Source organism: Ostrea edulis, chromosome 1 (assembly GCF_947568905.1).
Source record: "Ostrea edulis chromosome 1, xbOstEdul1.1, whole genome shotgun sequence".
NCBI lineage: Eukaryota > Metazoa > Mollusca > Bivalvia > Ostreida > Ostreidae > Ostrea > Ostrea edulis.
Genome location: NC_079164.1, coordinates 43,848,019 through 43,862,211, shown reverse-complemented (window position 1 = coordinate 43,862,211; position 14,193 = coordinate 43,848,019). Strand labels below are relative to the sequence as shown.

General features: G+C 36.8%; 1 pseudogene; it reads left to right on the top strand.

Moving 5' to 3' along the window:
• The first annotated feature begins 4,127 nt into the window (after positions 1 to 4,127).
• Positions 4,128 to 7,620, top strand: LOC125649306 (putative nuclease HARBI1; annotated as a pseudogene).
• Positions 7,621 to 14,193: the final 6,573 nt, after the last annotated feature.

Genomic DNA, 14,193 nt, shown 5'->3' with positions numbered 1-14,193 from the left:
CATCATGTTTGTTTTCTATGTTCCACGCCAATTGTTAGGCTGCTCTTAACATATTGATTTTACCCACGGATTACTCCGTTTACCTGAGCAAGATAAAGGGCTTACGGCGGGTGTGACCGATCGACAGGGAATGCTTACTCCTCTTAGGTACCTGATCCCACTCTGGTATGTCCAGGAACCTGTGATTGTGCTTTTAATTTTGTAACTTTTATAGGATTTATGAGATTGATCACCGTTCGTTATCTTCACTCGTTCATGTTAAATGTAGTAGTCATAGTAACTGTAATAGAGATATCCATACATGTTGCATGCAGTAGTCATACAGTATATACATCGTCAAAGACATACATGTTACGTGTAGTAGTCAAGGTAACTATAGGAGACATCAGACAACATTATACATGTAGTATATTGTCATGGTAACAGTATATTATATAGCTGACGTATGTTTTGCTAAACATCTAAGTCCTAGACTTACAATTTGTGACCGTTTTACTACGATTTGTAACTTGTGAAACACTGTATCGTGTTGTGTACTACTTGCACTCCATTGACACCCGTGACTTAGATTGTTCTAGAGCTTCGTGTTTATTTTTTGTTGTGTACTACTTGCACTTCATTGATACGTGTGACATAGATTATTCTAGAGCTCATATGTACTTTCTTTAGTAGAAAGATGACGTAATGGTTGCATCATTTTCTTTCGAGATTGTACAAGAAAATTCTCTTATTATAAATACAATTAAAAATTCTGATTTAGAAAAGCTCTGGTTAGACAAGCACTTTTTGGATTATAACTGAGAACTAGGATTTTGGAATTTACTATTTTGTGTGTATATTAAGTTCGGCACGGATTTTGATATCTATTATTCAACTACCGTGAGTTAGTATTTTGCTATTGTTAAAATTTTCTTTCAATCATTAATAATTATTGTAAATAAATCTTATTCATTGTTTGATTGCCTTTGTTAGTAAATTCTGCTGCTGTATTATCAGGGGTAATTCTGACCCATAACAGAATTGGCTGCTCGTCCAGGATAAGATATAAGATTAAACAAGAGGCCCACAGGCCTTATCGGTCACCTGAATACTAGTGAAAAATTATCACTACTCCCAAGGGCTATGAAATCTAGAAAAAAAATTCTTGTTCTGAATATCTAAGCTCAATTCTAATGTTCAGCAACAGTATAAAGCAAGATGTGTTCTTAAAACTTCACTGCCCTCAAAAGTGCATACACTGATGAAGGGCTTTAAATAATAGGTGTATTAACATTAAAACATCAAAACATATGACTATTTGGACCAATCATAGAGTCATAACCCTGGGTTGTGAAATTCACCATTTTTGTGCATTCTTTTCTGCTATTCTTAAGCATGCATTTAGATTTTATACAATATCAGCAAACTTACACATAAATACTATATACTAAGTTTGGTCCCATGCTCTACATCACTATGCATTTAGTTTTTGTTACATGTGTGCGTTTCTAGAGAAGAAGAGTTTTGAAAATTCGTCAATTTTTGTTTAGTTTTTACCCCGCCCCTAGGTCCCAGGGGTGCAGGAATCCCCAAAATTTACAAATTATATTCCCCTTGTTCCAAATATGTTTCATACCAAATTTGAAAAGAATTGGAATGATAGTTATTAAGAAGAAATTAAAAATGTCTATTGTTCAGACATTTAATTACTGACCATTTTGGCCCCATCCCGATACCAAATTCCCTACCCCTGGGATCATCAAATTTACATTTTTGGTAAAAGACTACCTGTTCTTTCTAAATATCTATTCAGTTTCTATTTAGTATCAACAGCACTAAAGAAGATGTTATTTAAGTGTTTTACACATAAAAACTATATACAAAGTTTGGTCCCACCCTGGGGTCAGAACCCCTACCCCGGGGATCATGAAATTTACAATTTTGGTAGAGGCATTCCTGCTCTACATCACTATGCATTTAGTTTTTCTTACACGTGTGCGATTCTACAGAAGAAAATTGGTAAATTTTGGGCAGTTGTTGCCCCGCCCCTAGGGGTGATTAAATCCTGAAATTTACAATTGATGTCCCCCTTGTCCTAATGATGCTTCATACCAAATTTGAAAAGAATTGGAATGGTAGTTATTAAGAAGAAAAGTTAAAAATGTTCAATTGTTAACGCACGACAACCAATTGCAATAGGTCACCTGAGTTTACTCAGGTGACTTAAAAAGAAAAAAGTATATCGATATCGCATTTTTATACACCCGTCATTGGATGGAACGTATTATGTTATGGCGCTGTTCGTGCGTCTGTCTGACTGTCTGTTCGTCCGTCCGATGTCATGTTTTCCGGACTTTTCCCCATGACAGATACATATACGACTTTGAAATTTGGTCACAATTTCTCCCCCAAGAAGAGTTAGAGTGAGTTTGCATTTCAGCTGGATTGGTCCGTCCTTGACCTACTTTAGGGCTTTAAGTGGGTTAAACAGTTTTCCGGACTTCTTTCGTTACAGATACAGATATTGCCCTGAAATTTAAACATGGCATAAGCTTCCTCTCTGGGGAATACAAGTTCAGTTTGCATTTCAGCTAGATTGGCCTGTCCGTCCGTAACCTATATTAGGACTAAATGTAGGTAAAAAAGTTTTGCGGGCTTTTTAAAAAACAAATTTAAGCTCAAATGAGCTGAAGACACAAGTGAGCTTTTCTGATAAAAATTTGTCCGTCATCGGTGTAAACTTTTAACATTTTCATCTTCTTCTTCAGAACCACTGGGCCAATTTAAACCAAACTTGGCACAACACAACCTTGGGTAAAGGAATTTCAAGTTTGTTTAAATGAAGGGCCATGCCTCCTTTAAAAGGGAGATAATTACAAAAATGTAAAAATAGGTTGGGTTCATCTAAAATTCTTCTCAAGAACTACTGCGCCAGAGAAGCTGAAATTCACATGAAAGCTTCCTGACATAGTGCAGATTCAAGTTCGCGAAAATAATGACTCCTGAGGTAGGATGGGACCACAAAAGGGGATCAAAGTTTTACTTAGAAATATATAGGTAAATATTTAAAAATCTGTTCAAGCATCACTGGGTAAGAAAAATTTCCGGACATAGTGAAGAAAAATTATGGCCCCGGGGATAGGATGGGACCACAATAGGGGATCATAGTTTGACATACAAATAGATCGAGAAAATCATTAACAATCTTCTAATGAAGAATCACTGGGACAGGAAACTTTACATGAAAGCTTCCTGACATAGTGCAGATTGAAGTTTCTTAAAATCATGACAAGAGGGGTAGGATGGGGCCACAATAGGGGATCAAAGGTTTACATACTAATATTTAGAGAAAAGTTTTAATTGATTGATTGAATATTGTTTAACGTCCCTCTCGAGAATATTTCACTCATATGGAGACGTCACCACTGCCGGTCTTCTCAAGATTCATTGGACCAAAGAAGTTTATGTTTACTTGAAAGCTTCCTGATATAGCGCAGATTCAAGTTTGTAAAAATCATGGCGAACTGGGGTGGGGTGGGGCCACAGTAGGGACCAAATTTGTACGTGCGAATATATATGGAAAATCTTTAGATATAGACCAAGGTGACGCAGGCGAGCGATATGGCCCATGAGCCTCTTGTTTCATTATGAGTACAAATATTGATCTGAAATTTAGTCACAGGCTTCCTCTTGGAGGAATACAAATTCAGTTTGTATTTCAGCTGGATTGGTCAATCCTTGACCTACTTTTGGACTACAATAGGTACAACAGTTTCCCTGGGCTTGATTGCATTACGAATATACAGATATTGCGCTGAAATTTAATCACATGTTTCCTCTTGGAGGAATACCAGTTCAGTTTGCATTTCAGGTGGATTGGTCCACCCTTGACCTACCTTTGGGCTAAAATAGGTCAAACAGTTTTCCGACCCTTTTTTCATTGCAGATACAGATAAAGCCCTGGGCCCGGTTTTTCGAAAGCTGGTTAACTTTAACACAGTGTTAACTTCTGTGTTAAAGTTAACCATGTGATTAACTGTTTTTCAAAAGCGAGTTTGCATTAACACTGCGTTAACTCTGTGTTAACTTTAATCCACCTTCAGTACCTGTGTTAAAAGTTAACACAGTGGTTAATACACATATTAAATATGGCCGCTCGGTTATCTCTGCGTCCACCTCAGACAAAGAAGAGGCGATACAGAGCATCAGTTGACCCACTAAAGGATTGGTCAGACGAAGAATTAAGAAAGTGCTACCGTTTCAGCCGAGGAGGGGTCGAATTTTTAACAAATCTGTTGACATTCGACTTGGAGAGGTCAACCAAGCGAAGCCATGTCCTGACCGTAGTGCAACAAATTCTGATTGCGCTGAGATTCTATGCCAGCGGTAGTTTCTTGCAAGTAATTGGGGACACATTAGGTACGTTTATATTATTTTTCAAAACTTTAGAAATATACATTGTAATTAAACCATTTTGCGTGGTTTTCGCTACGTGGGAATCGGAAACTTGTGTCGTGTTAAATAAGTATGATTAAATGATTTTACAAAAGCTTTAATATTCGTACCTTTGATACACTCTGAAGGATTTGAGAAGAGCACAGTCTCTAAGGCTGTGAAAGATGTCACTGATGCCCTTGTCAATCGGGCAGGACAGTTTATAACATGGACAACAAGCATGGGTAGGGCATCAATAAAGGCCGGCTTTTACCAGCAGACCGGCTTTCCCAGTGTTATCGGCTGTATCGATGGAACCCATGTCAGAATGATTGCGCCTAACTCAGACGAAAACGCCTATGTTAATAGAAAGAGGTTTCACAGCATAAACGTGCAAGCAGTCTGCGATTATGATGGTAAATGTTTAGCCTTGACCTTAGGAACCCTTCATCATTAAAAAAGTTAGGGGTTTTATTTTTGTGTGTGTTAGCATATACATTTTCTTCTCCATCCTACGGCAACGAGATATACTTTTGAATATAAACCTATACATGCAAGGTGAAGATAACGAACAGTGATCAATCTCATAACTCCTACAAGCAATACATAGCAGTTAAAATTGAGTGATATGTAGATCTAACTTAATGAACGAATGCAGTTTTTTTTATTTTATTATCAACGATATAAGAAAGAGAAAGATTTATTGCCCTTGTTAAGATGTGTTTTGTATTTTAGTCAATCCAAAAATAATTTTTTCCTGTAATGTTTACAGCAATAGAATTTTATGTATATGTAATCTATACACAGTGTTTTCCCTAAGAACCGGCCGTCGGCCAAATTGACCGTTTCAAACGATTTTCTGGCCGGTTGAAATATAAAAAATCAAAAAATAATATGTTGTCAATTTCAGTGATGTTGATTTACACGATCGATCTTTGCAAAGAATGTATGCGGTAGCAATTGGTTGGCTATAAATATCTTTCATATTTCTTCCTTGTTTATGTTTTTATCGAGAGCTTTTTGAAACGGCGATTTTGATTGGACGATATTTTAAACTCTCACCTTGCGCGTGAGAAGCACATGGCAGTGAAAAATAATGAAGCGTCGAACGAATACATTACATGATTTCTTCCAGTCAAAACATCGTAAAGGTGTGTATTTAACACCACTGTGACTAACTTGTCTGAGGTAAAAATGTTCAACTCTTTGGTATATATTTAAAATTGTAGGTTAAAAAGTGGCATATGAACAAGGGTCATTTTGCCGGCTGAAATGCCTCAGAATGCAGGATTTTGCGTCTAATTTTCCAAAATTTCCATACCCCCCCCCCCGGCCTGTTACAATTCTAAATGGGCCTGTTCAAATGAAATGAATGGAAAACACTGTATACATATCATATAAATACAAGAAAAATTAAAATCAAACATTTATCATATTACATTTATAACAGGAGGCCCACAGGCCTTATCGGTCACCTGAATATTAGTGAAAAGGTATCACTACTTTCCACGGTCTCAGAAGTCTAGAAAAAAAAATTCCCGTTCTATTCCTTACACGTATGCGGTTCTTGAGAAGAAGATTTTAGAAAATTTGTCAATTTTGGGTAGTTTATGCCAGGCCCCAGGGGTGCTGGAGTCCCCTAAATCACAATTAATGTCCCCCTTGTTCCAATGATGCTTCATACCAAATTTCAAATGAATTGGAATGGTAGTTATTAAGGAGAAGTTAAAAATGTTCAATTGTTAACGCACGACGACGGACGACAACCGATTGCAATAGGTCACCTGAGTTTAAGTTATGATATTTAAGACATACTGGTAATAACTTTTCTAAGTATTGGGATCCTAGGATTTGGCAAGGATAAATCAAACTTAAACTCATACATATGCACCATATTCACAATAACTGCATGACAGTTCTTGAAATTGTTATCTCCTCTCATATCTATAGACATTGTAAAACATATGTTGATTCAAAGTGAGAGTCACCACACACACACACACACACAGGTCCATTTGGGCTGGATGATGAGTTATTTATGTACTTTGTGAAACGTTGTGAATTATTGTAGAACACATTTCACCACTATAATAATTTACTTAATATCCTAATCACCATACACTATACCCACACACACATAATTAAGCTATTTTCAACCTTTTGGCATATATATATTTGAATTCATATAGTTACTTGTATATGTGAGCAGACATTAAAATAACCCATTGTTAATTCTGTATTCTGTTCATGAAATGCTGTTTCATTACAAATGTAATACAAGCAAATATGAAGGAATTTACAACATTATGAATATTTTTGTTACAGGAAGGTTTACAAATGTTAATGCTTCTTGGCCTGGATCTGTGCATGATGCTCACATTTTTAGAACATCCCAGGTAAAGTTAAGATTGTTCAATATGGCCTATATGCAAGTGTGAAATGGTCAAGCCAAAATCTCAGCCCATCCGGTATCATTTATCTATCATAATTAATGTTTCTGCACCATGTACTCTTGCAAAGAGACTAGTGTTATTACTATTTCAAGAGTACTCATTCATTTAGAAAAAAAAAATATCTGGATGGACTGAGCAAAATAACACAAAATTTATGCTTAGTATTCCTTTTAGAGTGAAGATTTAAATGATAGATAAATTCATATATGTTTAAACCATAATATATTCACAGATTAGGACATATGGAGGAGGGAGACAGTGGGAGTTTTGAGAACGGTGTTCTCCTTGGGGACAGTGGATATGCCTGTCGCCCTTTCTTATTGACCCCTTACCCCAACCCTCAGAATGATGCACAGGAGCGTTTCAACAGAGTTCATGCTCAAACAAGAAGTCAGATTAAAAGAGCTTTTGGACGCCTCAAAAGAAGGTTTCATGTCCTTCACTCAGAAGTGAGTCACATGTACATGTACAAATGAGAATGTGCTATCAACATTAGAATTTTAGTATGACCTTGATCAAACTCTCTAAAATACGCTGTCATGTTGCTATTTCAGATTCGCATGAAACCCACAGAGTATGCAAAATAGTAATTGCATGCGCTGTTTTGCACAACATTTGCATCAGCCTTGGTGAGCCAGATGAGGAGGACCAAGACGAAGAAGATTATCAGCCCCAGCTGATTCCTTACCAGGGGCAGCAAGATGGAAAAGGGATAAGGGATTATGTGACACAACACTATTTCACTAGAGCTTAAGGACATACAAAACATTACTGAATATATATCATATTACATATAGTTCACTGTCATTCTATATTGTTTCTAATAACAGAAAATGATGAGTTTTATTACCATGACTGTTTTAGAGTTAACTTATGTAAGGTCAACTCCCGTGTATTAGAGAACATTGTACAAGAGGGGAAAATTGTAGAGAAAATGTCAGATCTGTCACATAGGTCTTTATACCTGTATTCTTACCCATAGTTAAAGGCAGTTATTAAGCTGTTTCTTAACGTTAACAGTTAACCATGACAATATTAGCAGTTGTTAAACAATATCTATAGCCATTCTCTGTATTGCTAAGGGCAATTCATTTACACTCAATAATATACAGTTTTCAAAGAATTGCCAGTTGATAAGTACTTCTCCTTAGCAGTTGATTTGGCTATTTTCAAGCAGTTCATCAGCAGTTGATAAGCAGTCAATATTCTATATAATATTACTGTAATATTTAGATTAATATTTCATTATGCTTATATTACCGACTCTCTTGTAGGAATCAATGATCATATAAAGAATGGAAACAAACAACACTGACCAAAAGTTTAATAACAATAACAATGGTAGAGTGAAAGCATTTTACATTCAAAATACATGAATTGTTATGATGGATTTTTTTTGTGAATAATTGTAACTCGCTCACCTGAGTGTCCCTTTTTGGGCTCAATAATAAATGAAGATAATATGTTATAAGATATCATGGTCTGTAATCTGATATGAACAATTACTGGAATCTGCATTATGTACTCAAGAAGCTTTCATGTAAATTGGTCGACTTTTCTTGCTCAGTGGTATTTGAGAATGATATTTTAAATTACATCACCAAACCTGGTGAGCTAAAAAAAATTAATTACTCTTCTATCACATGAGGTCTAACCTCTATAAATATAAAGCAAAGTTTGATTTTTTTTTAAACAGTATACTATATATTCAACCCCCTCCATGTGCATTAGTTAGAATTCTGCTTTAAATTATTAGTATTGCATAAGATTCAGGGTGGACCCACAATTAACTAAGATTTCAGCCAAATTTATTCGCTTACCCCTAAAGTAGTATTTAAAGTAACGACGACACACCAATTATCATCACAACTTAATTAAGACAAAGACTGAAACAGATCATTCCCAGAGAGATCATCTGCCCGCTTTGATTTCTGGATGAGGAGTTTCGAAAAACCGGGCCCTGATATTTATTCACAGGGTTTCTCTTGGAGGAATACAAGTTCAGTTTGCATTTCAGCTGGATTGGTCCGTCCTTGACCTATAGTTGGGCAAAATATAGGACAGTTTTCGGGCTTTTTCATTAAGAATACAGATATTGCCCAGACTATTGCTTGGAGGAATACAAGTTGAGTTTGCATTTTAGCTGGATTGGTTTGTCCTTAACCTACATACATTAGGACTAAATGTAGGTCAAACAGTTTTCTGGGCATTTTTTCGTTTTGGATACAGATATTGCCCTGATATTTATTTACAGGCTTCCTCTTGGAGGAATACAAGTTCAGTTTGCATTTCAGCTGGATTGGTTCATCCTTGACCTACGTTTGGGCTGAAAATAGGTGAAAGTTTTCCAGGCATTTTCATTACGGATAAAGATATTGCCCTGCTATATAGTCAAAGGCTTCCTCTAGGAAGAATACAAATGCAGTTAGCATTTCAGCTGGATTGGTGCACTATGACCCATTTCAGGGGTAGAATTAGGTTAAACGGTTTTCCAGATTTTTTTTCGGTATGGTCACAGGTATTGAGCTGAAATTTTGTCTCAACCTCCCTCACAGAGAAACACATGATCAATTCACATTTCACCTTAATTGGTGCACCATGATCCACTTTATGGTTTTTCTATTCAGATTGTGTGTTGTATGAAAGGTGAAGATTACGAACAGTGATCAATCTCATAACTCCCACAAGCAATACAAAATAGATAGTTGGACAAACACGGACCCCTGGACACACCAGAGGTGGGATCAGGTGACTAGGAGGAGTAAGCATCCCCTGTCGACTATCAATTTCACTGTCCGACGGGCGTATATTGAAATGTACCGTTTGTGGTTCTCTTTTCAAGATTTCAATCCCGATATTTCTGAATTATTGAATTTCATAGACAGCAGAATATTTTCGGTCATATATTTTCTTGACTAGCCGAATGTTCATGTGTTCGATACCTTAAGGGGGCGGGGCATGAGCATGATTGAGCTGAAATTTTTCAAATTTTCTTTTCCGTTTTCAATGTCTAGAATGCTAAACTAAGATATTTCTAATGGTCAGCAAAAATTTTAACGTCAGTTGTTGTACATGGGAGATACATAGCTCACAAGTCTTCACCGGTACGTTATTATAGTTAGGCCGTTCTTAGCACACTGATTTTGACTACGGATAACTCCGTTTATCTGATCAGGATATAGGGCTCACGGCGGGTGTGACCAGTCGACAGGGGATGCTTACTCCTCCTAGGCACCTGATCCCACCTCTGGTGTGTCCAGGGGGTCCGTGTTTGCCCAACTATCTATTTTGTATTGCTTATGGGAGTTATGAAATTGATCACTGTTCATTATCTTCACCTTTCATGCATGTACTATACATGTATCAGATTCGAATTATGATTTTATGTATTATTACAGGTGTCGACTGCAGAAATTAAGGAGGGTGCTACCTATCAGTCTGGTGTTGATTTAATCGACGACAACCAAAGCACGGAGGACATTCCAGACGTGAAAACACATCCAATACCCAGAGTGGTAAACCCCAATGACCAAAATACCTTTCTTTATTTTGACTTGGAAACCACGGACACCTTTCTTTATTTTGACTTGGAAACCACTGGTTTGAGTAAAATTTTCTTTTTATATACTTTATATGCTGCATTAGTTTTATATACAAAAGCAAAATGGTGTGTTTTAGTTCACCTTAGCCGAAAGCTCGAATGAGCATTTCTGATCACCCGTTGTTCGTCTGTAAACTTTTCACATTTTCAACTTCCTCTCCAGAATCACTTGGCTAATTTCAACCCAACTTGGCAAAATGCATCCTTGGATACAGGGCTTTCAAGTTTGTTCATCTGAAGGACCATGCCCCCTTCATAAGGAAGATAATCGCAAAAATAGGGTGGGGTCATTTAAAATTCTTCTCAAGAAACACTTGGCCAGAAAAGCTGAAATTTGCAAGAAAGCTTCCTGTCATAGTGCAGATTCACGTTTGTTAAAATCATGGCTCCCATGGGCTATTTTGGGGCCACAATTAGGGATCAAAATTTTTACATACAAAAATTTAGGGAAAATCTGGTTCTCAACAACTGCTGGGCTAGAAAAGTTTTCATTTACATTTTAACAAACTTGAATCTGCACTATGACAGGAAGCCTGTCATAGTGCAGATTCAAGTTTGTTAAAATTATGGCCCCCGGGGGGTAGGTTTGGGCCAGAATATGGGATCAAAGTTTTACATTCAAATATATAGGGAAAATCTTTTTAAAAACTACTGGGCTAGAAAAGTTTACATTTGCATGAAAGCTTCTTATTATAGTGCAGATTAAACTTTGTAAAAATTATAGCCCCCAGGGGTAGGTTGGGTCCTCTTTAGAGATAAAAGTTTTACATGCGAATATATATGGGGAAAATCTTTAAATATGCGCCAATATAACTCAGGTGATTGATGTGACCCATGTTCCTCTTGTCATTATAATGAATGTTTTTGACCTTGTTTGACCTTTCAAAAAAAACATTAAACTTGGTCGTCATCAACTTTGCTGCCATACAGAAGTTAGTGTTTCAATGACATCGTCTTTTCTATAATTCAAAGAACATACAGCCCAAATAGATGAATTTTGTGCAGAACACAATTTATTATTTTGTATTTTTCATGCGTTTAATTAATACCAAATACACATTGAAAATGTGTCCAATTATTCAGATGGCATTTATGTTTGAAGAGAAAACATTTAACAGGTATGTTCTGCCTACTATAGACGTTAAACCTGGTGCAACATCTGTGACTGGAATACACGTTGTTAGTGGTGAAATGTTTCATCACAAAAGAAAAGTTGATAGTATCTCCATTCAAAGAGACCGCCGCGGTTAGAGCGTTCGTCCCGCACGCGGAAGTCCGGGGTTCGAATCCCGGCCACGACAGACCTTAGTCATTAAAACAGGTAGTTACAGTTCCATTGCCAAACGCTCGGCATCAGGTGTGAATGTCACGGGTCCTCGGAGATGACCTTGAAAACGGATGTCCCGTGTCACAGCAGTTGTGGCACGCTAAAGACCCTCACTGCTCAATGGCCGTAGGCGCCGAGCATAGGCCTAAATTTGAAGCCCTTCACCAGTCTTGGTGACGTCTCCATATGAGTGAAAAAATATCGAGAGAAACGGTAAACAAGATACAATCAATCAATCTATTCAAAGATTCTTGTTGGATTTTGTGGAGTGGCTAAAACAATTCCAAAATTCCTTGCTTGTTTGCCAAAATGGAAAAGCATTTGACTTTATCATCTTAATAAAAGCATGTTTAAATACAGGCAATATTTCATTACCTATCAAAGGTTTTGTGGATAGTTCGAGTGTCGTAAGAGAAGTTTTGCCAGGCCGAAAAACAAACCAACTGGAAACCTTGGTGAAGGATTCTTTGGAAATGCACTCTCTGCTTTAGAAGATGTAAAGGCATTGCAATCTTTATTTGTTCATTACAAGCTCAGTTGTGATAGATTGTTAAAGTATAGTTTTAGTGTTGAATACGTTATGCATGCAGTCAATTTATTATAAATCCAGGACAGATGAATGCTTGTCATCTTTGCACCCCTTGTCAATGTGTTCAATTACATGTTAAAGAAAATAGCACTGTCTGGTTTGTCCTACCAACATCTGAAAATAACATTTGAAAGGGGAGGACAAGAGGGTATTGAGAACGTTGATTGATTGATTGAATATTGTTTAACGTCCCTCTCGAGAATATTTCACTCACATGGAGACGTAACTGAGAACGTCTTAAGTGAAACACAGTAATGGTGTCGTAAGAGTAACTAAAACAAAGTCTGTATTTGCAAAGATTATTGCTCATTTCTCTAATTAGATAGACTTTCCTTACATGTAATTGAATCATAATGCTGTAGATTTAGACTTTTTCAATTACAAAGCTATCACGCATACATACTGTTCATTTATATATTGATACAGGTGTATAAAAATTTAAATTTACAAATAAAGGTAAAGAAAAGAAGTATGAGCACATATCTCTTAAACAGAAACAATGTAAATAGATTCATTATTGTATATATTTATGTGGAGTTTCTGATTATTTTATTACTAAAACTCTTTCTGGATATCTTTTTTGTTTAATGAATCTCCTTTGTTTTAGTGACAGTGTGTGTTTGTCTCGTTTGTGCTTAAACTGTAAACAATAATTCAATATTTAAATTGCATTACTTAATGGGAACCCTAACCACATTATTGCTGTTATAAATAAAGTATTACGTACTGATACCGTAAATGACAGTCTTTAACAACAAAAATACTTGCTTAACGATCAAATCAATATTAATGTATCATATATTTTAAATTACCCGCCGCTAAGAGAGCAGCCATTGAAGTTTGATTTATGACGTCACACCATCAGTTTCTGTTTATTTCATCAGCAGCAGTGTAAACATAAGTCACGAACAGTTAAGTTTAGAGCCGTATAGATTTGAGTCCATTCTTTCACAAGAAGAGATCAAGAAACGAAGACGTTCAGTCGAGTCGCAGACCAAGCAGACGGTACACGTTTCTCTACACAAATGTCTCGAACCTCAACTTGTCATTACGCAAATGATGGATCCACAGTTTAGTCTTTTCTTTTCAGATGACTTGGTTGGGTCAGGAATTTCGAAACGAAAACAACAACTTTTTCCACATCTCCCCATCGCATTAATGTAATCAACTGCTTGACAGGATGGTATCAACCTATTTATTCGTAAAATCTACCACATGTACATCTTTAATGATCTTAGAATCTCATCAAAACCGGAACAGACGGTGTGACGTCAATTTTTTTTTTTAATTTTGAGGTCTTGAATACGAAAAAGTTCCACATCATGGCAGCAGTCTGATTAAAATCAAACCTTTCACTTCGCTCGATATACGGATAGTCCCACGCAGCGACTATCCGTATATCGAGCGAAGTGAGAGGTTTGATTTTAATCAGACTGATCATGGCAGCCTCTCCAGATAGCGGGAATTTCAATTTTTAAGGTTTTAAAATTAGTACTGAAGCTTATCTAGGCTGTATATCAACAGAATAATATGACAAATTTTCATCATATTAATAATTAATTCTAAGACACAAAAAAGCTACACTGAACACTATTGTAAGCTCTTGGCTGGGTGACCGCTACACGTTACAAATTGGTGGCAGTGTAGCGACTCTGGTGTTTGGTGGGCCTTCTTTAGATAGAGTCTCTTCGGAGCTCTGGACACGGGCGTGGTTTCGTCTGGGGACGACGGGTGCTTGTCCCCGGTAACGGCGGATGCCGATGCTGAGCAGATGCCAAACACTCAGAGAAAACTCGCGCTAAGCTTCGGG